Genomic DNA, 22987 nt, shown 5'->3' with positions numbered 1-22987 from the left:
AAACTATGAAAACTTTATGAAAAGAATTAGGAATCCCCACTATGTTAGATAACCCTTGGAGCTAAGGACTGTAGTAGACAATATACCTGAAAAATGCTTAAAAGGAACCTAAAACAGCAAATACACTTGTTCGTCCTCAGCAGCTTAATACCTAGCAGAATAACTTTCATCTTAATCCGTCCTGACCAAAATTTTCAACTAATTTATTAGGAAATAGGTTCTTAATTTACATCCATGGACTGTTACAGAGGAGAGAGTTTGAGATCACCCAGAAACTACAAACACAATTTTGTATGCATTTTTAGAAAGTCAGTCCATAACTTTCATCATGTGCTCAAAGAAGATTGTGACTTATTTGGATGAGGGCTTTATTCCAGAATTTATGTCTGATTTTACAATGGAAATAAAATAGAAATAGCATTTTCTTAACAACCAACTTGGTTAGTCACATTAATTCTGTAAAGGAATAAACAAGTTGACAGTCCAAAGGAGATAATTTTATAAAGGTTCCTCTACTGTTTGTAAATTAATTTCTCTTTTAATGTTTGTTAATTACATAATGTTAACATAATTCTAAAATACTTAGTTCACTAATGTATATTTCTAACTCCATTTTACATATGATAAAGTAAAATCTAAAGTTCTTCAAGTTGCTACAAAATTCATGATAATTTGTGAGAAGCTGGAAGTCATAACCTTAAATCTTAAAGCTTTAACAGGATCATTTTTACCTACGATTTAACTTGGCAAAAAAGCAAAATACTGCCCTTTTTTATTTCAAAGCATCATGCACCTAAAGAGTTAGTGGTAAAAAAGTCAATGAATACTGAATTATACTTTGAGGCATATGAAGGAGGGTTTACTGTTAACCTTTATCAACCATTTGCTGTTGTCCAAGCCACCTAAACAGGTACTGAATGCCTGTTGTGCAAAATCTCACATAAGCACACACTCTAGTAAGATAGCAAAAGTGACATAACTATACCTTTTCCACTATTCTTTTTTAAAAATTCAAACAGTAGTACTCTACTGCCAGTTTCATGATTAAACTGCACAAGGCAGCTGTTTATCTACTCACAGCAACCAGCAGGTGAACCTGATTCAATATTTATCACAGGCTTTCACAGATCACTGCTAACCAAGCAAACGTTTTAATTAAGCTGGAACTTGCTTCAAAGAGCTCATTCAAGATGTCAATCGGCAGGTAAGGGATCAGATACAGTGTCAGGTGAGAGTGTGTAATACAAATCCACAACTTTCTTCATCCCATTGCTGTAAATTAGCCTGCTCTAAAGTTCAGACTCTGATTGTAACAGACTGCCAGTCTCCTGGAATGTGTAACTGAAGTCACTCAAATTCTATTGTGAAGGTTGTAAGCAATATGTTAAACTGCAGTGGGCTAGCACATTAAGACAGATCCTTTTCACGGTTGTTTTTTGATACCGTAAGTGTTTGTTACCCTACTCTCCACTTACTGTTTACTTTCTTGCCTAGTGTAAATGGGAATTCCTTAACACAGTTGCCTCAGATTCTGAAAAGTTTATAATCAAGGAAAACCCAAAGTGGTATTTTTAATTTTTAATCTAAATTTATACTAGAACAATTATATTCTGTAAGACTTCTCAGTTTAAGAACAAACACATCATAAAGATGACCAACCTGTAAAAAGCAAAAATTCTCCTGGTATAGTAGAACTTATACAGATGTGACTATAGCAATGAGTCTCAAAGTATAGTGATTAGTCACACTGACCAACTTCATGAGAAATACCTGGGGTATTTACAACAACAACAACAAAAAGGAAAAAAGAAGAATCAAAGAAAGGAAATGGGAGAGAAAGGGAAAGTTCTTCCTTCAAGAAGAATGCTAGCTAAAAATTATAAATAGAATGACAAAATTTTAAAAATCACCATTTTGCAACTCCCATGTAATAAGTGATTCCTGCAAGGTACATAAATGGATGCTAAAATCACTGGGTGAAAAGCTGTTGGGAAACAAGATATTCACATAGTTTCCAAACATCACCCCACAGATTACTTATTAATTACAAAAGAAAAATATGCCTTTATAATGGAGACCTGGTAGTCACCACTTTAACCAAGTGGTCAATTTTAACATTAGCAGTAGTGAGACAAAGTGGCATTAAGTGCCTCTTGATGTGATATAATAAGAAATATGTTTATATACTCTTCTTGAACAAAACTGCATGATTATGAAATCCAAACAATCAAGCCATGAATCAAAAAGATCCCAAGAATAGAGAACCCATGGTAAAAAGACATATATGTGTATTATTTAGTTAGTGAAAATTAATCCAGCTGCACTCTTGTGATATTTGCACTTGTATATTATACTTCAAAAATCCTATCCCTTGGGATTGCCTGACATTTTTATTTTCTCCTTTATTGTATAGTATTTTGGTATTTTTCAAACTTTCTTCAATGACCCTTTTAAAATGAGAAAACAAAGCCATCCTGCGACATCATCTTCTACATACTGACCAAAATGCTATAAATAAAACTTATACAAAATAGACATTTTTGCGTCTTTCACCACCATTAAAAATTAGTAGACAAGGGCTTCCCTGGTGGCACAGCAGTTGAAGAGTCTGCCTGCCGATGCAGGGGACACGGGTTCGTGCCCCAGTCCGGGAAGATTCCACATACCGCGGAGCAGCTGAGCCCGTAAGCCATGGCCGCTGAGCCTGCGCGTCCGGGGCCTGTGCTCCACAACGGGAGAGGCCACAGCAGTGAGAAGCCCACGTACCGCAAAAAAAAAACTTTAGTAGACAAGTTGGGACTTCCCTGGTGGACCAGTGGGTAAGACTCCACGCTCCCAATGCAGCAGGCCTGGATTTGATCCCTGATCAGGGAACTAGATCCTGTATGCATGCCACAACTAAGAGTCTACCTGCCACAACTAAAGATCCCACATGCCACAATGAAGATCCCATGTGCTTCAATGAAGATCCTGACTGCCACAACTAAGACCTGGCCCAGCCTAAATAAATAAATTTTAAAAATTTTTTTAAAAATTAGTAGACAAGTTATTGTCAATATACAAGCCTCTAAAGCAGCACTACCCAATAGAACTCTCTGCGATGGTGGAATGTTCTTTACCTGAACTATTGAATGTACTTGCCACTAGCCACATGTGGCTACTGAGAACCTGAAATGTGATTAGTGCAACTGAGGAACTGAATTTTAATTAAATTAAATAGTCACATGTGGCTAGCAGCTACTATAGCAGAAGTGTAGATTTTAAATATTACCACAGGACTAAAGAGAAAATTTTGACTTAGACCAGTGTTCAGTCTGGTGCCAAACTTCCAATGGAATTCAAATCCACATAGTAAGAATTTTATTCATAGATGCTATCCTGGGCTTCCCTGGTGGTGCAGTGGTTAAGAATCCGCCTGCCAATGCAGGGGACACGGGTTCGAGCCCTGGTCCGGGAAGATCCCACGTGCTGCGGAGCAACTAAGCCCGTGCGCCACAACTACTGAGCCTGCACTCTAGAGCCCAGGAGCCACAACTCCTGAAGCCCTCGCGTTTAGAGCCCGTGCTCGGCAACAAGAGAAGCCACCGCAGTGAGAAGCCCGCGCACCACAACGAAGAGTAGCGCCTGCTCGCCGCAACTAGAGAAAGCCCGCACGCAGCAATGAAGACCCAACGCAACCAATAATAATAAATGAAAAAAATAAATAAATTCATAGATGCTATCCTAATAGAGTAACCCTTCAGTTTGCTGTATTCAACTCTCTTAAAACCTCCTGTTTCAAATAGCTATATTACTTGATGAAGACAATGTTAAAATTAACAATTAATTAATTATTACTGTGGGTTCTAAACTTAATCTGGAAAATAAACTAGTGAGAATAACCAAAAAATTTTAGAAAAAAGATGGTTAAAAATAGTATATATTCTCATATATGTAAGAATTTAGTATGTATGATAAAGATGTTATACTAGGCACCTCTTTAGACACGTGCTCAACTCTTTATTCTGAAAACAGTTCATCAATTATAGCCCCTGCTGAAAAGGCAGACCCAGTATCTACATTAATACCACATGACCAAGCCCAAACACACTCCCAAATATAGCAAGACCAGTAAGATTCACTTTCCTAGAAATCTGTATTTGGGTCATTTAGACTGAGTTGATTAAACTACAGGGAACAGACCAGAACATTTCATAGACTTTAAGCCTTTCATTTTGAGATGTGATGGTAAGGTCATATAACAGAGAATAAGTATCCAGAAAAAATCTACAAAAAATGAGAGAACTCTGCACACAGAGGCAGAAAAGACACACTTGAGGCCCCAAAGAGAAGACAGAAGCTGCCTAAAAACCTCTCAGTTCCAATAGGGCAGCTGTATATCTTGCTTGATCCTTCTGGAGTAGGCTTCTAATTCTTCAAAAGCAAATCACTCCTGATTAAGTCAGGGGTTGAAATATCAAAGAAATAACAAGAGAGAATTTTCCTAAATTGAAAACGTCTCTGAATCTTCAATATAATAATTAAACCCACTAAGTAACTAGCATCGTAAATGAAAAAGACTCTCACTTAAACATCCAGTCATAGAGATTAGAAATTATAGAACAGCCATTCAAAAGAATGCAATGTAGTCATTAAAAATGATGTAGAAAAATATCAAATGACATCAAAACACAGTACTGATCTATTATTACAAGGAGAGATAATTGGACATTATTTGCCTCCTGAGTAATGTTAACAGCAAGCATACAGGACTTGTGTTATTCTGAAAAACAAAAAAGAAAAAAACAAGGACAAAATCAAATCTGAATCTAATTCAACCTGTAGACCTAACTACCATTACTAGAAATATGGGGATAGAGGACAATCTTAAACGACACCAGGTGGACAAATTCAAACAAATCCTGAATATGAGGAATCCCACAGAACAAATAACACAGTTTTTTCAACAAATAAATGGCACCTCTCTTAAAAGAAATGTCATGCACATACCTTGTTTGGATTCTGATATTTAAAAAGCCAACTCTAAAATGACATTTTTTAAGCAATCCAAGAAAATTGTAACCAGGATGGATATTAGACTAAGAATTACTGTTTTTTTCCAGCTATAATAATATTACTTTTTAAATGTCATTGCTATAGGTTTTGTTTGTTTGCTTGTTTTTTTGCAGTACGCGGGCCTCTCACTGCTGCAGCCTCTCCTGTTGTGGAGCACAGGCTCCGGAGCGCAGGCTCAGCGGCCATGGCTCACGGGCCCAGCCGCTCCGCGGCATGTAGGATCCTCCAGGACCAGGGTGTCCCCGTGTCCCCTGCATCAGCAGGCGGACTCTCAACCACTGCACCACAAGGGAAGCCCCATTGCTATGTTTTTTAAAGTGTTTATCTGTTTTAAATATATAAATTGTTTTATGGGTAAATAGATATATGATGTCTGATAGCTGCTTTAAAATATTCTAGTCCCTCACCCTTTCCTCCACTGATTCCCCCAAAAAAGAAAAGAAAAAAAATGGCAGGGGGTAAATAAAACAAACAGGGGAGGTAAAATATATTGATAATTGTTAAAGCTGAGTGATGGGCACAAGAAGGTTCATTATTCTGCCCTCTCTCTGCTTCGTATATGAAATTTCCTAAAAAAAAGATTCTAAAAATAAGGAGCATTTACAAATATGTCTCTATAAAACAAATACAACATTGATCCTAAACCAGATCTAGATAAACTTTCTCTCAGTTTATCTAGATTTGGTGTAATATCACTAATGAATATTATCTGGCAGCCCAAGATGGCAGAGTAGAAAGACCCCGAGCTCACCTCCTCTCATAAGCACACCAAAACCACAACTAACTGCAGAACAACCATTGATGAAAATGAAACTAATGAATTATTAAAACAATGAATTCTAAATGTAATAGCAAATAGGACTCTTCTACACATACAAAAAACACACACACAAAACCAAAAAACCAAGAACAAAAGTATAATTCAGTATTAGGACATTTATCAATACACTTTAACATATTAAAAAATAAAATGTGAAAATAAATCTTATTCACCTTTACAGTTTAATATTAATCCTTGATGAAAATGCTGAACAAAATAGGAATAAAATGACTAACAAAAAAAAATATATGATTAATATATAATTAAATCAATAATATAATTTATGTCATTTAACATATAATGTATATATAAAAAATATATAACTTATATGTTTTACTATTATAACTTATATACATATGTAAAAGGTTTCAAAAGCCAGTATCATGCTTACTTACAGAAACTAGAAGCACTCTCATTAAGGTCTCAAATGAGACAAGGATGACCATACTTCCCGGGTGCCTGGGACTATCTGAGTTTATATCTGTTCTTTCAGCATATATGATCATTCAATCTGTTACTATTATTATACTTAACACTTTTTTCCTGAGATATTATAAAAAGTGGAAAGAAGGTAAATGATCATTATTTACAGAAGATATGACTGTATACTTGGAAAACCTGAGAAAATGTATTGAAACTATTACAAATAGAAGAATTCATTAATGTGGCTCAGGAAAAAACAACAACAACGACAGTAAATGTGGTTTGGGGGAAACAAAGAGAAACTAATATTCTTTATGTATAAAACTACAACTAATTAGAAAATGTAATAGAAGAAAAAATCTCAATTACACAGAAATAAAAGGTAAATTACTAAGAATCAACTTAAAAATCAACTTAAAAATACATTTAAGAAGTTAGTAAGAGGATGCTTAATTAATTTGATACGGGATATCCTTTCACGATCTACATGTATATCAAATCATCATGATGTATACTTTATATATCTTACAATTTTGTCAATCATACCTCAATAAAGCTGAAAAAAATAAGAAAACTTTAAACATGACTGAAGGAAATAAAGAAAACATCAGAAACAAAGCATGGTCTTAAGTAGATGACTTACTATCATAAAGAAGTCAGTTCTCTTCCAAATAATCTATAAAATATATCAAGGATATTTTGTTAACTATATAGGTTAAATCTAAAGTACATACGTAAAAATAAGCAAGAATAGCCAAGACATCTTAAATAAAAGGGTCATAAAGAGGAACTAGACACATAAAATATTAATGAACTACAATAATCAAAACAGTATAGATCAATGAAAAAGAAAATAGAAAAGTCCAGAAATAGAACTAGATACATTAAGGAATTTGGAATGCAAACATTATAAACAAAGTCAAAAGACCAAGAACAAATCAGTTATTTTTTTAAAAAAACGCTGTTCTGGAATTTATAACACACATAAAGGCCTAATTTAATACTGAAGAACCCTGTAAAACAGTAAAAAAGAAAAGAAAAAAAGACCAACAACCTAATTGACACAGGAGATAACCAGATTATTTGAAAAGATACTCAACCTCCCTCATAACAAGAAAGAGAAGTATACATTAAAAGTATGAGGGCTTCCCTGGTGGCGCAGTGGTTGAGAGTCTGCCTGCTGATGCAGGGGACACGGCCCCGGTCCGGGAGGATCCCACATGCCGCGGAGCAGCTGGGCCCGTGAGCCATGGCCGCTGAGCCTGCGCATCCAGAGCCTGTGCTCCGCAGCGGGAGAGGCCACAACAGTGAGAGGCCCGCGTACCGCAAAGAAAAAAAAAAAGTATGAGATGCATTTTTTAACCAATCAGGCAGAAAAATGATCAAAGACTTTGATAACACACTTATTTGCGAGAGACTAGAGACACATATATGTGTTTGATATGAGTATGTACATGTACACCATGTATATAATTTGTCTGTATATTATATGTATATCCTTGCTCTTACAATTCTGATAGGATTCACAAGAAACCAATAACAATAGCTGCATCTGGGGCAGGAAACAGAATGGCTGAGAAACTGAGTGTGGGAGACTTTTTAATATAAACCCTTTTGTTCTTCTTGTTTTTTATACCATAGACATTATCACTTTTCAAAGATAGATAAGTAAAATGTAAGTTTTAAAAATTAAAATACCAAATTGCCTTCCTCTGGTATTATAGACATACTAACTCCCTATAATGTTGATAACAATGTATACAGAGGTAGGATATACTGACATCACAATTTTATTCTCAAAAGAGAATGAAGACTCAGTGAACATTACTAGTAGTAGCAACAACAGCAACAACAATCTCACACTAGTTATAACTGCACAAGATAAAATTTTCTCATTGACTGAAAATTGACAGAAGAACCAATTATGTGACAAAACTGTGACTAGCAAAACTTCAACTAGAAATACTAAATATGTTAGAACAGTGTGGTACTAGCACAAATACAGACAAAAATAATCGAATCAAATAGAAAAGTCAGAAAGAAACTCTCGTACATATAGTCAAATAACTCTCAACCAGGGTGCTAAGACCATTCAGTGGGAAAAGGACAATTTTTTCAACAAATAATGCTGTCAAAAATGGATACTCACATACAAAACAATGAAGTTAGATGCTAACCTTATACTATATATAAAAATTAACTAAAAATGGATCAAAAACTTAAAAATAAGAGCTGAAACTATAAAACTTTACCAAAAGTATAGGCAACAAAAGCAAAAAAAAAGGTAAACTGGATTTCATGAAAATTAAAAACCTTTGTGCATCAAAGACACCACCAAACAGAATGAAAGGCAATCCACAGAATGGGAAAAAATATCTGTAAAATCTAAAAAGGGGTTAATGTCCAGAATATACAAAGAACTCAACTCAACAACAACAAGAAACAAATAACCCTATTCAAAAAAATAGGCAAAGGGCTTGAATAGACATTTCTCCAAAGAAGATATACAAATGGACAATAAGCACATGAAAAGATGTTCAACATCCCTATCATTAGGAAATGCAAATCAAAACCAAAAAGACATACCATTTCACATCCATCAGGATGGTTATTATTTAAAAAGAAAAGAAAACAAAATAGAAAATTACAAGTGTCTGGCAAGGATGTGAAGAAACTGAAATCTTCCTGCGAATTCCCTGGTGGTCCAGTGGTTAGGGGTCCGTGCTTCCACTGTGGGGAGCATAGGTTCAATCCCTAGTTGGGAAACTAAGATCTCACACACTGCAAGGCACGGACAAAAAAAAAGAAAAAGAAACTGGAAACTTCCTACATTGCTGGTGGAAATATGAAATAGCACAGTCACTGTGGAAAACTGGATGGAAATTCCTCAAAAAATTAAGCAGAATTACCATGTGATCCAGCAATCACACTTCTGGGTATATATCCATAAGAAGTGAAAGCAGCGACTTGAACACATAGATATTTGTACACCAACGTTCATACAGCAGCATTATTCACAGTAGCCAAAAGAGGAAAACAACCCAAATACCCACTGAAGTATGACTGGATAAACAAAATGTAGTATACAGGCATAAATGGAATATTATTTAATCATAAAAAGGAAAGGAATTGTGACACATGCTACAACATGGATGAACCCTGAAGACATGCTAAGTGAAATAACTCAGACACAAAAGGACAAACATTGTATGATTCCACTTATATGAGGTTCCTAGAGTAGTCATATTCACAGAGACAGAAAGGAGAATGGTAGTTACCAGCGGCTGAGGCAAGGGGGAATAGGAGTTACTGTTTAATAGTTACAGAGCTTCATAGATCAATGGGACAAGATAGAAAGCCCAGAGATAAACCCACGCACCTATGGTCAACTAATCTATGACAAACGAGGCAAGGATATACAATGGAGAAAAGACAGTCTCTTCAGTAAGTGGTGCTGGGAAAATTGGACAGCTACATGTAAAAGAATGAAACTAGAACACTCCCTAACACCATACACAAAAATAAACTCAAAATGGATTAGAGACCTAAATGTAAGACTGGACACTATAAAACTCTTAGAGGAAAACATAGGAAGAACACTCTTTGACATAAATCACAGCAAGATCTTTTTTGATCCACCTCCTAGAGTAATGTGAATAAAACCCAAAAATAAACAAATGGGACCTAATGAAACTTCAAAGCTTTTGCATAGCAAAGGAAAACATAAACAACACGAAAAGACAACCCTCAGAATGGGAGAAAATATTTGCATACAAATCAATGGACAAAGGATTAATTTCCAAAATATATAAACATTTCATGCAGCTCAATATTAAAAAAACAAACAACCCAATCCAAAAATGGGGAGAACACCTAAATAGACATTTCTACAAAGAAGACATACTGATGGCCAAGAAGCACATGAAAAGCTGCTCAACATCACTATTAGAGAAATGCAAACCAAAACTACAATGAGGTATCACCTCACACCAGTTAGAATGGGCGTCATCAGAAAATCTACAAACAACAAATGCTGGAGAGGGTGTGGAGAAAAGGGAACCCTCTTGCACTGTTGGTGGGAATATAAACTGATACAGCCACTATGGAGAACAGTATGGAGGTTCCTTAAAAAACTAAAAGTAGAATTACCATATGATCCAGCAATCCCACTACTGGGCATATACCCAGAGAAAACCATAATTCAAAAAGACACATGCACCCCAATGTTCACTGCAGCACTATTTACAATAGCCAGGTCATGGAAGCAACCTAAATGCCCATCAACAGATGACTGGATAAAGAAGATGTGGTACATATATACAATGGAATATTACTCAGTCATAAAAAGGAACATAATTGGGTCATTTGTTGAGACATGGATGGATCTAGACTGCCATACAGAGTGAAGTAAGTCAGAAAGAGAAAAACAAATATCGTATATTAACGCATATATGTGGAACCTAGAAAAATGGTACAGATGAACCGGTTTGCAGGGTAGAAATTGAGACACAGATGTAGAGAACAAATGTATGGACACCAAGGGGGGAAAGCAGCAGGGGGGTGGGGGTGGGGGTGTGATGAATTGGGCGATTGGGATTGACATGTATAAACTGATGTGTAAAAAATTGATGACTAATAAGAACCTGCTATATAAAACAAAATAAAATTCAAAAAAAAATAGTTACAGAGTTTCAGTTTGGGAAGATGAAAACATTCTGGTTGCATAGCAATGTGAATAGACTTAATGCCACTGAACCGAACACAAAAAATGGTTAAAACAGTAAATTTTCTTACATACACTGTATCATATTTTTTTTTAAATGAAGGGAAAGAAAAGCTGAGAAAAATCTGTTAGGAGCAGGTCTGCACTACAAATGTTAAAGCTTTTCAAGCTAAAAGAAAAATTATACAAAATAGAAACGAACCTACATAAAGGAATGAAGGGCACCAGAAGTAACAAATAGGAAGATGAGGGAAGAAATAATTTTCCTGATTTGTAAATTTATGTAAAATAACGAAGGTAGACTTCCGGTTTCCATTTTTGAATATAAATAGCTTGGAAGTCACCACTCCATCCTAACAAGTAAAAAGCTGAAAAGACTGAAAAATCAACAACTTTTCCTGGGTTTGTAAGAGAGGGGAGGACAAACCATTGCCTTTAAGATTGGAGAGACAGACAGGTGAATACAGGGAGTAACAGCACACAGGAGCAGAGACACCAGTGGAAACCAGTGCAGGAACAAGTGCTGGGCTAACAAAATCTGAAATGTAAGTGATGAACTGCTAGAGGCTCAGTATGCATAACTCTCTGAGTTAAAAATTCCAGGGGTGCCCAGTCATGGAGGGCTCCCAAATATTGTGACATTTACGTCCAGGAGCCAGACCAGGTTCCTACGATACACATCAGAGAAATATACCCTTGTGCTCCTAGTAAGGGGAGTTGAAAAGGAACCATTTTGAAATACCAGGGCACTTTGTTCTTCTTAACAAAGCCTGCCCTCAGGGGAAACTAGTTAACCAGAGCCTAACCAGCTGGGGTATTATGGGAGTCTAATCTAATACCCAACTCTAGCAGTCTAGCAGTCCCTTCTATATCGGAGAAGAGAAAAAAACAACTCCAGTCCACTCAAGCCATCCTGTCCCACCTAAGGGGGTGAAAAACCTGAGAAACTTCTGTGAAGTTCCCAGTCCAGAGGCACAGGCTCACTAAAAGACTAAGACCCAATCATGGGATATAGAACACTTGCCCTCCCTGCCATATCTCACCACCAAATTACTAAAGGCCTGTTTATAGTAACTTCTTTTACCCAGTATGTCATGTCCAGCTAACAAGAAAAAAATTATAAGGCATACCAAAAGGCAAAAAACACAACCTGAAGAGACTGAGCAAGCATCAAAGCCAGATATGTCAGGGATGTTAGAATTATCATATCAGGAATTTAAAACAACTATGATTAATATGCTAAAGGCTCTACTGGATAAAGCATATAGCACGTAAGAGCAGACAAGCAACGTAAGCTGAGAGACAGAAGTCCTAAGGAAGAATTTTTTTAATGCTAGGAATAAAACACTGTAGCAGAAATGAAAAATGCTTTTGATGGGCTTCTTAGTAGACTGGACATGGCTGACAAAGGACTCTCTGAGCTAGATATATCAATAGAATGCTTGAAAACAAAAAACCTAAGAAAAATCTGAAAAAAACAGAACAGAATATCCAAGGAATGTGGGACAACTACAAAAGTTAAGATATGCATAAAGGGAATACTAGAAGGAAAAAAAAGAAAGGAACAGAAGACATATTTGAAGTAATAATGACCAAGATTTTCCCCAAACTGATGTCAGGCACCAAACCACAGATTCAGGAAGCTCAGAGAACACCAAACAAGATAAATGTCCAAAAAATTACATGTAAACATATCATCTTCAAACTACAGAAAATCAAAGATAAAAAAAAAAATCCTGAAAGAAACCAGTTACCCACAGAGGAACAAAGGTAAGAATTACATCCAACTTCTCCTCGAAAGCATGCAAGCAAGAAGAGAGTGGAGTGAAATATTTAAAGCATTGACAGAAAGAAAACACCAACCTAAAATTCTGTACCCTGAGAAATTATCCTTCAAAAGTGAAGGAGAAATAAAGACTTTCTCAAACAAAAATTGAGGGAATTTGTTGCCAGTAACTTTCAAGAAATATTAAAAGAAGTTCTTCAAAGAGAGGAAAAATTCTTTATATACATAAAGTAAGAAAGAGCATGGAAAAAGGAATGGTAAATATGAATTTAAAACTTTCATTTTTCTTATTTGACCTAACATATAACAGTTTGTTCAAAATAATAATACGAATAATATCAATAAATAATAGTATACAGTTGACCCTTAAAACAGGTTTGAACTGCACAGTTCCACTTACATAAGTTTTTTTTGGTAAATATATTGGAAATTTTTTTGAAGATTTGCAAGAATTTGAAAAAACTCACAGATGAACCATGGAGCTTAGAAATACAAATAAATAAATAAATAGGAAAAAGGTATGTCATAAATGCATGAAATATACATAGATGCTAGTCTATCCTTACATAGGCATAAGGTGAGTGATATTTAATATAAAATTAATGTGTTAGTTTTCTTACTATTTTATAACTTTCAAAGAATTACATTACCACATAATATTCCTCTCTGTTTCATAACTGGAGAAACTGCACATCAGCATATCATCACAGGTAAGTGTTTTTTAAAAAAATGTAACAATGTTTCCAATACCATATTATGAATATGACTGTAATACTTTATGCCTTACAATTTTAAATGATTCAATCATTCATGTATAGGTCAGGCTACTGTGAAGCAACTGTATCAATTACACTAAGTTACCATAAAGTAAACATACTGCTGCTTTTTCATTATCAACGTATGAATTTTTATACCTCTAAATAAATATACATTTCTTTTTCACATCATCTTTTCATTTTTGATGTCCAGTGTTAGAAATGCATATAACATTTACATATAAGATAATATTGTTGTAGGTATTGACAGATGCTTCATCATCTTATAGATGATGTAAACTTATAGTATTGATACAGTACTGTAGATATATTTTCTCTTCCTTATGATTTTCTTAATAACATTTTCCTCTCTCTAGCTTACTTTATTGTAAGAATACATATAACATGCAAAATATGCATTAATTGACTTTATGTTATCTATTGGTAAGGCTTCTGGTCAACAGTAGGCTACTAGTACTTAAGTTTTGGGGGAGTCAAAAATTATACACAGATTTTTGACTGCTGGGGGGGTGGTGCCCCTAACCCCTGCACCGTTCAAGAGTCAACTGTATATGCGTGAAATAAACGACAGCAATCATACAAGGGATGGAGTGAGGAATTAAGATTACACTGTTATTATAAGGTACTCACACTACCCATGAAGTGATATAGTGTTATGGGAAAGCACATTTGGATTTGCCATAAATACATATTGCAAAACCTAGGGCAACCAGTAAAAAAAGGGAAGGGAGGGAGGGAGGGAAGGAATATGATGGTTATGCTAGAAAGGAGAGAAAATGGAATCAAATAAAATACTTACTTAGTGTCTGTGCCACTGCACAGGGCCAGAGCCCACCTGGGCCAGACCCTGGGCCACTACCTGGGCCAAGCCCCACGCGTGCGTCCCACTGGTGCTCCCTGCGGTGGCAGAAGTTCTGCAGGTTGCATTGAACTTGGGACCTCTGCAAAGAAGACCATCTGGGTTTTTTTCGTTCCGAGATTGCAGCCTCCAGCCACGCACGAGTGCTGGATATGTACCAGGCAATGCTGAGGGAGAGCAAGCACTTCAGTGCCGACAACTACAGAACTTACACTATCAGGAGGATAAGAGATGTCTTCAGAGAAAATAAGAATGTAAAGGATCCTGTAAAAATTCAAGCCCTAATGAATAAAGCCAAAAGAGACCCTGGGATAATCCATAGACAGGTCCACATTGGCCAACTATATTTGACTGACAAGCTTGTCAGTTAGAATCAAGAGAAGCCCAGGACCTAGGGAGCTGGGACCAGCCACCACCGGCAGCCATGGACCACCTTCAGCATCCATTCTGCTTTGCATGGGGGCTCCCAGCAGACCACGAGTGGCCTTTGCCTCAGCTTTAAATAGGCTCTTGCTGTATCTGCCCTAAGAACTGATAAACTGAATGAGGTTTCCATTCTTCTGCAGCCTTTGTGACAAAGGACGGCTGTCTCTCCTTCGTTCAAGTGTTAGAATGAAGAGCTGGAGCTCCTCAAAAGACTGTTGTGTATTATTGTGTCTCCTCCACCCCACCCCTCTTTTGTAGCTCCTCAGCACTTGTATAGAGCATTTCCAGATTTTGTTTGTTGGTCCTTGACAATAAACTACAAAATGCATAAAAATAGTGGGAAACAAAAAGAGGAACACAGAACAAAAGCAAAAAATAGAAAACAGTCATAAATATGGTAAATATTAATCCAACCTTATAAATAATCACTTTGAACATCAATGGTCTAAATACACCAATTAAAACACAAATTGTCAGAGAAGATCATAAAACAAGACCCAAATATTTGATGTCTAAAAGAAACCCACTTTAGAGATGAAAAAACTTATATATTAAAAGTAAATGAAGGGAGAAAAATATACCATGCTAACACTAATCAGAAGAAAGCAGAGTACCTATATTAATTCCAGACACAGAAGACCTCAAAGAAAGGAAAGTTATGAGAGATTAAAAAAAAAAAAAAGGGCATTACATAATGATAAAGGGGCCAATTCTCCAAGAAAAAAATACCAATCCTTAACATGTATGTGCCTAACAACAGTGTGTCAAACTATATGGAGCAAAAATTAATAGAACTGCAAGAGAAATAGATAAATCCACTATCATAGGTGGAGTTGCTATCAGAAATGGACAAACCTAGCAAGCAGAAAATCACTAAGGACATGGCTGAACTCAACAATATCACCAATCAACTGGATATAACTGACATAACTGAAGTAGTCTATAGACTACTTCATAGTCTATAGACTACTTCATACAACAGTGGTAGAATACACATTCTTCCCAACTTCACGTGGACCATTTACCAAGACAGACCACATTCTGGAGATAAAACATACTTTAACAAGTTAAAAAAAATAAAAATCATAACAATGTCTGCACTCAGACCACAATCGAATTAAATTAGAAATCAGTAACAGAAAGATAACTAGAATATCCCAAAATATGTGAGGATTAAACAACACATGGCTAAATAACACATGGATCAATGAAAAAATCCCAAGAGAAATTTAAAAATAGTTTGAGCTTAATGAAAATAAAAACACACCTTATCAAAATACATGGTAGGCAGTGAAAGTAGTGTTGTGAGAAGAATTTATAGCACTGAAAGCATATATTGGAAAAGAAGAAAGATCTAAAGTCAATAATCTAAGCTGCTACCTTAGAAAACTAGAAAAAGAGCAAACTAAATCCAAATTAAGCAGAAGAAAAGAAATAATAATAATTAGAGCTTAAATCAGTGAAATTGAAACCAGAAACTCAATGGAGAAAAATCAATGAAACCAAAAACCTGCTTCTTTGAAAAAAAATCAATAAAATCAGTAAGTCTCTAGCCAGGCTCACTAAGAAAAAAAGAGAGAAGACAAAAATTACTAATATCAGAAATGAAAGGGCAACATCACTACAGAGCCTATGGATGCTAAGGATAATTTAAAAAATATACTATGAACAACTCTATGCCCACAAATTTGATAATCTAATGAAATAGACCAATTCCTTGAAAGATACAATTTGCCAAATCTGACACAAGAAGAAATGGACAATATGAATAGGCCTAGATGTATTAAACAATTAAATCAATAATTAGTAACCTTCCAAAAAGAAAGCACCACATCCAGACAGGTTCACTTGTGAATTCTACCAAACATTTAAGGAAGAAACTATACCAGTTCTCTACAATCTTTTTCAGAAGATAGATGCAGAGGGAATGCTGCCAACTCATTCTATTAGGCCAGCATTATCCTAATACCAAAACCAGGCAAAGACATTAAAAGAAAGCTACACACCAATATCTCTCATGGACACAAATGCAAAAATCCTCAACCAAATAATAGCAAGATAATATTAACAAAATTAATCCAACAGTGTGTAAAAAGAATTATAAACCATGACCAAGTGTGATTTATCCCAGCTATGCAGGTTGGTTCAACATTTGAAAATCAATTAATATAATCCATCACACACTGGTGGGCTACGAAAGAAAAATCACATGATCATATCAATAGCTGCAAAAAAGGATTTGACAAAATCCACACATACATGATAAAAACTCTCAGTATACTAGGAAGAGAGGAGCACTTCCTCAAGTTGAGAAAGAACATCTACAAAAAAAACCCTAAAGCTAACATCATACTTAATAGTGAGAAACTTAAAAGATTTCTGAGATCAGGTACAAGGCAATAACATTCCCTCTCACCATTTCTTTTCAACTGTATGTCTTTCCTTATGTTATAAGACAAGAAAAGAAAATATAGGTATACAAATTGAGAGGGCTTCCCTAGTGGCTCAGTGGATAAGAATCCTCCTGCCAATGCATGGGACATGGGTTCGAGCCCTGGTCCAGGAAGATCCCACATGCTGCAGAGCAACTAAGCCAATGCTCCACAACTACTGAGCCTGTGCTCTATAGCCCACGAGCCACAACTACTGAGCCCATGTGCCACAACTACTGAAGCCCATGTGCCACAACTACTGAAGCCCACGTGCCTAGAGCCTGTGCAACAAGAGAAGCCACCACAGGGAGAAGCCCACGCACTGCAACAAAGAGCAGCCCCCGCTCACCATGACTAGAGAAAGCCCGCACGCAGCAACAAAGACCCAACGAGCCAAAAATAAATAAATAAATTTTTTTATTTTTAAAAAAAAATTGAGAAGGAAGATATAAAACTGTCTCTGTTTGCCAATCGTCTATGTAGAAAATTTGGAAGTATCAATAAAAAACCTCCTGAAACTAGTAAGTGATTATATCAAGGTTCGAGGATACAAGGTTCATTTATAAAGGTCAATTACTTTCCTATATACTAACAATGAACAAGTGGATTTTGGAATTAAAAACACAATACCAATTACATTAGCACCCCCCGAAAATGAAATACCTAGGTCTAAATCTGACAAAATATGTACAAGATCTATAGGAGGGAAACTACAAAATTCTGATGAACAAAATCAAAGAAAAACAAAATAAATGCAGAAACATTCCATGTTCATGGACAGGAAGACTCAGTATCATTAAGATGTCAGTTCTTCCCAACTTCATCTATAGATTAAATTCAATCTCAATCAAGATCCCAGTAAGTAATTTTGTGAATACTGACAAACTAATTCTAAACTGTAAATGAAAAGGTAAAAGATCCAAAATAGCCAACACAATACTGAAGGAGAAGAACAAAATTGGAGGACTATGCCATCCAACTTCAACACTTATTATAATCAAGACAGTATGACAGGCAAAAGAACTGACAAATACACTGATGGAACAGAATAGAGAGTCCAGAAATAAGTCAACATAAATATAGTTAATTGAACTTTGATAAAAGAGCAAAGGCAAAACACTGGAGCAAAGACAGCCTCTTCAACAAATGGCACTGGAACCACTGGACATCCACATGCAAAAAGAATGAACCTAGATCCACATCTCACAACCTACACATAAATAAACTCAAAGTGAACCCAGACCTAAATGTAAAACACTAAAGTATGAAACTCCTAGGAAAGAACAAAGGCAAAAACCTAGATGACCTTGGGTATGGTGCTGACTTTTTAGATATAACACCACAGGCACCATCTGTGAAAGAAATAATTAATAATCTAGATTTCATTAAAATTAAAAACTTCTGCTCTGTGAAAGACAAGGTCAAGAGAATGAGAAGGCAAACCTCAGCCTGGGAAAAGAATACTTGCAAAAGACACATCTGATAAAGGAATTAACCAAAATATACAAAAAAGCACTCTTAAAACTCAACAAGAAGAAAACAAACAACCCAATTTAAAAATGGGCCAAAGACCTTAGACACCTCACCAAAGAAGACAAAAATGTAGCAAATAGGGGCTTCCCTGGTGGTGCAGTGGTTAAGAATCTGCCTGCCAATGCAGGGGACACAGGTTTGAGCCCTGGTCTGGGAAGATCCCACATGCCACGGAGCAACTAAGCCTGTGTGCCACAACTACTGAGCCTGTGCTCTAGAACCCACGAGCCACAACTACTGAGCCTGCGTGCCTAGAGCCCGTGCTCCACAACAAGAGAAGCCACCGCAATGAGAAGACTTCTCACCGCAACAAAGAGTAGCGCCTGCTCACTGTAACTAGAGAAAGCCTGTGCACAGCAACGAAGACCCAATGCAGTCCAAAATATTAAATAATTAATTAATTATTTTAAAATGTAGCAAATAAGCATATGAAAAGATGCTCAACATCATATGTCATTAGACTAATGCATGTTAAACGAGATACTACCACACACTTATTAGAATGGCTAAAATCAGGAAAAATGACAACAGCAAATGCTGACAAGAATGTGGAGATCTGGAACAAAAGGAATTCATTCATTGCCAGTGGAATGCAAAGTAGTACAGACACTTCGAAAGAAAGTCTGGCAGTCTCTTACAAAACTAAACCTACTCTTACCATATGATCAAGCAGTCATGCTCCTTAGTATTTACCCATAGGAGGTGAAAACATATGCCCACACAAAACCTGCACACAAATGATGAGAGGCAGCTCTATTCATAACTGCCAAAACTTGGAAGCAATCACTGTGTCCTTCAGTAGGTGAATGGATAAATAAACTGTGGTACATCCAGACAATGGAATAGTACTTAGCACTAAAAGGAAATGAGCTATTAAGCCATAAAAAGACAAGGAGGAATCTTAAATATTACTACATACTGAAGGGCTGTAGTCTGAAGGGCTACATACTGTATGATTCCAACTATATACGCCATTCTGGAAAAGGCAAAACTATGGAGAGAGTAATAAGATCAGCGATTGACAGTGGTTTGCAGGGAGAGAGGGAAGGGATGAATAGGCAGAACACAAAGGATTTTTTGGGCAGTGAAAATACTCTGTACCATATAATGGTAGATACATGTTATTATACATTTGCCCAAACCCATTCAATATACAGCACCCAGAGTGAATGGTAATGTAAACTATGGACATTGGGTGATTATGACCTCTCAATGTAGGTTCATCAGTCGTAAGAAATGTATCATTCTGGTGGGGGATGTTGATAATGAGGTGGCTGGGGAAGGGCATATATGGAAAATCTGTGTACCCTCCCTTCAACTTTACAGTGATCCTTAAACTGCTTTATAGAGTCTCAATTAAAAATTCGTAATTGGGCTTCCCTGGTGGCGTAGTGGTTGAGAGTCTGCCTGCCGATGCAGGGGACACGGGTTTGTGCCCTGGTCCGGGAAGATCCCACATTCTGCAGAGCGGCTGGGCCCGTGAGCCATGGCCGCTGAGCCTGCGTGTCTGGAGCCTGTACTCTACAACGGGAGAGACCACAACAGTGAGAGGCCCGCGTACCGCAAAAAAAAAAAAAAAAAAATTCGTAATTAAAAAAATAACTGATGATTTAAGAGAAAAAATAATAAAAAAATACTCTATGGTTCACTATACATACAAAAGTGTGTAACAAAAATTACCAGGGCGGAGTCAATATGGCAGAGTAAGAGGACACAGAGTTTGCGTCTCCCCACAACTAGGGCACCTACCAGGCACTGGTGGGGGACCATGGACACCTAAGGGGACAGGAAGAACCCCCAAGCAACTGAGTAGGACAAGGGGAGAGGAGAACTGGAGGTGGGATGGGACTGGCACCCCTGAGGGGTGGCTGCAGGAGGGGACGGGTTCCCACGCTCAGGAGGGGCCCACTCACAATGAGGGGATCAGTGGGGACAGGGAGAGACCCTCAGGGGATTAGACAACTGGAAGAGAATAGGCAAGCATTTCCCCCACCCACTTGAGCCCCCAGGAGCCTACTAAGGTCCCAGACTTGATCCTCTGCCCTCTTGAGGCCCCGTCCAGCCACACTGGGCCTAAGTCCTGTCTCCGCACCCCCACCCAGGGCCTTATCTGAGGCTAGACCCTGCCCCACCTAGACTCCATCCACCACAGCCAAGGGCTTTACAGGCATTTTTTTCTTTTTCCATTTCTTTTTCTTTTTGTGGTTGTGGTTCTGTTTTACCTTGTTGTTGTTGTTTCACTTATACTTTCATTTTTTCTAATAATTTTTTTATTTTTCTAATTTTATTTTATCTTTTACTCTTTGTTATTTTTCTGCTCCTTTTGGTTTGTTCCCCCCTCTTTTCTTTTTGCTGTTGTGGTTCTGTTTAACCCTGTTGTTTTTGTTTCGCTTATATTTTTATTTTTTCTAATATATTTTCTATTTCTCTAATATTTTATTTTTTATTCTTTGTTATTGCACTGCTTTTTTTTTTTCATTTGTCATGATGTGGCTGGCGGGATCTTGGTCCCCAGGTAAGAGGTGAGGCCTCAGTTCCTGTGGTAGGAGTGCCAAGTCCAAACTGCTGGACTAAAAGAGAACCTCAGACCTCAGGGAATATTCATCAGAGTGAGGTCTCCCGGAGATCCTCATCTCGGCACAAAGACCCAGCTCTACCCAACAGCCTAAAAATTCCAGTGCTGGATGCCTCAGGTCAAACAATCAGTAAGACAGGAACACAGGCCCACTCATCAAAAAAAAACAGAGAACAAAAGAATATGTTACAGAAGAAGGGGCCAGGTAAAAACCTACAGGACCAAATAAATTAAAGGAAATAGGCAACCTACCTGAAAAAGAATTCAGAGTAATGTTAGTAAAAATGATCCAAAATCTCAGAAACAAAATGGAGGCAAGGACGGAGAAAATACAAGAAATGTTTAACAAAGACCTATACGAACTAAAGAACAAAGAGTGATGAACAACACAATAACTAAAATGAATAATACACTACAAGAAATCAATAGCAGAAAAACTGAGGCTGAAGAACGAATAAGTGAGCTGGAAGACAGAATGATGGAAATAACTGCCAAGGAGCAAAATAAAGAAAAAAGAATGAAAAGAATAGAGGACAGTTTCAGAGATCTCTGGGACAATATTAAACGCACCAACATTCGAATCACAGGGGTCCCAGAAGAAAAAGAAGAAAAAGAAAAAGGGTCTGAGAAAATATATGAAGAGATCATGGTTGAAAACTTCCCTAACATGGGAAAGGAAACAGCCAACCAAGTCCAGGAAGTGCAGAGAGTCCCTACGGGATAAACCCAACGAGAAACACACCAAGACACATAATTTACAAATGAACAAAATTTAAACAGAAATAAAAAAATATCAAAAGCAGCAAGGGAAAAGCAACAAATAACATACAAGGGAATCCCCATAAGGTTATCAGCTGATTTTTCAGCAGAAACTCTGCAGGCCAGAAGGAACTGGCAGGACATATTTAAAGTGATGAAAGGGAAACACCTACAACCAAGATTACTCTACCCAGCAAGGATCTCATTCAGATTCAACAGAGAAATCAAAACCTTCACAAACAAGCAAAAGCTAAGAGAATTCAGCACTCCCAAACCAGCTTTACAACAAATGCTAAAGGAACTTCTCTAGGAGAGAAACACAAGAGAGGAAAAAGACCCAGAAAAACAAACCCAAAACAATTAAGAAAATGGTGATAGGAACATACATATCGATAATTACCTTGAATGTAAATGGATTAAATGTCCAACCAAAGGACACAGACTGGCTGAAAGGATACAAAAACAAGACTCATATACATGCTGTCTTACAAGAGACCCACTCCAGACCTAGGGATACATAAAGACAAAAAGTGAGGGGATGTAAAAAGATATTCCAAGTAAATGGAAATCACAAGAAAGCTAGAGTAGCAATATTCATATCAGATAAAATAGACTTTAAAATAAAGACTGTTAAAAGAGATAAGGAAAGGCACTACATAATGATCGATCCAAGAAGAAAATATAACAATTATTAATATTTATGCACCCAACATAGGAGCATCTCAATACATAAGGCAAATGCTAAAAGGGAAATCTACATTTTCCCATAAAAGGGGATATTGACAATAACACAATAATAGTGAGGGACTTTAACACTCCA

At 36.8% G+C, this 22987-nt stretch overlaps 1 protein-coding gene and 1 pseudogene across 7 annotated transcripts in view; one reads left to right on the top strand and one right to left on the bottom strand.

The window, feature by feature from the left end:
• Nucleotides 1-22987, bottom strand: part of BRIP1 (BRCA1 interacting DNA helicase 1) — a 201000-nt gene that overhangs the window by 140504 nt on the left and 37509 nt on the right. The window lies entirely within an intron of this gene.
• On the top strand, nt 14561-16112 carry LOC113609741 (LYR motif-containing protein 4 pseudogene; annotated as a pseudogene).

Source organism: Aethalodelphis obliquidens, unplaced genomic scaffold (genome assembly GCF_003676395.1).
Source record: "Aethalodelphis obliquidens isolate GAN/ISIS:26980383/991018 unplaced genomic scaffold, ASM367639v1 scaffold58, whole genome shotgun sequence".
Lineage (NCBI taxonomy): Eukaryota > Metazoa > Chordata > Mammalia > Artiodactyla > Delphinidae > Aethalodelphis > Aethalodelphis obliquidens.
This window is presented reverse-complemented; position numbering and strand designations above follow the sequence as displayed.